This window comes from Propithecus coquereli, unplaced genomic scaffold (genome assembly GCF_000956105.1).
Source record: "Propithecus coquereli isolate 6110/MARCELLA unplaced genomic scaffold, Pcoq_1.0 Scaffold3693, whole genome shotgun sequence".
Classification (NCBI taxonomy): Eukaryota; Metazoa; Chordata; class Mammalia; order Primates; family Indriidae; genus Propithecus; species Propithecus coquereli.
Window position 1 is genome coordinate 23,178 of NW_012149389.1, and position 1,687 is coordinate 24,864.

Consider the following 1,687-nt stretch of genomic DNA (forward strand, 5'->3'; position numbering starts at 1 on the left):
GTCTGTTAGTTTGATCCATCACTCCATTAGAAGTCTCAGTTTCCTCTGTTATAAACTAATGGGAGTTCTGATTAAATAACCCTAAATATCCTTTCACTTCTAAAATTCTGCAATTCATGATTCGAAACCTTACTTAACACTGGAGACATTACCTAGCAACAATACTAGGAAAACCCACCGTGATTATTTCTACTTTCATATTTGGTGCAAAAGTTACCATACCATCCTCATTGGGAGCATTACAAAAGGGCACAAAGTCCTTCAACCTTCACGCCTAATCCCTAGATTATCAAATCCAAGTCACTTCTAATAATTAGATAACTTTCAGTGTTAGACAAACTTTTTCTCAAAATAATGTATACAACTACTACAACTGACAATTTAGGAAATAATAATTCTAGGAAAAACTTACTCTGAAAATTTTAATGTATCTGTGACTTTTTGTTTAATTTAAAATAATGATAATTTTTGTCCAAGTTCATTTGCATTCTTTTGTTAATGAGCAGAGTTTAATAATAATAATATTGAAGACTTCAAGATTTTTATCCAGACTAATGTCATCAGCATATTACTACTGGGCAAGAATATAAACCTATTCATATGCCTACTCACTCACAAATTCAACAAATATTGATTGATTGTCAACTTCCAAGCCCCTAAATGGCCCAAGAGTACTATTAGTGTATGTCAGTTCTGCCTTAACAGAGAGAATTAAACAGGAATATTTTGGTTTCATCTAATTTGACCAGGCTGACATTATTGTTCTATTATATGAAGACCAAAAACTCGCTTCACCTTTAGAACAATGCTTAAAATTATATTAAATTGGTTCATTTTGTTCTCCATTCAATAGAAGATTCAGGTTTGATATTCTTCCCAAAACTTTAGCATACATTTAAAGGAACAAAACATGTTTCTTAAAGGCTTTTTTTTAATAGAATATAAATTACAGCTTCATTCAAAACATGTAATAGGCGGTACTGCAAGGGTATTTTATTCAGCAACAATGAGAAAAGAAAATAAGCCAACAGTGGTAGCAGATCAACTAAAAAGGGAAATGAGTTGGTGCTTTAGTGTTTTTTTCCCCTCTTCTTAGCTAACATGGTTACTTACCTACAAAAACATGAATTAGAAAAATTTTTTTTAAAAATCTCCTTTATGAAATCCTAAATGACAGAATTTTGATTTTATGTGCTGAAATCGAGAAATAAGTTTTTTAATCTTCTCAAAGACATTAAAAAACAAAGAAAAAACAAACACCATAAATTGAACTACTTTTATAAAAAGCAACTAGCATTATCTACTCTTTAACTAGAACAGTATTTCAGTTTGTTCTCAGCATTATCATTCAATTTCTTTGTAGAACAATATAAGGTGTTTCTTATTAGTATATATTTCTGTATTTTCATAAAAGACATCAACTAATTTGTCATTAAAAATATAAAATTCATCATTACACACATATTAATATTAAACAATACTGGTTTGACTTCAAACATACTCTTGATTAGTTTCTCTTTTTACTGTATTAGATACATCTAAAATTCACTGTAGAAACACTCCACAATGTAAATGAAAGGCTACTTTGGCAGACTAACAATATAGGAGCTGGTAAATATGGAGCTAATTTGTAAGAAGATTGCTTCTGAGGCCACCAAGCTTCACTGAGCTTTGCAAACTGCTTAGA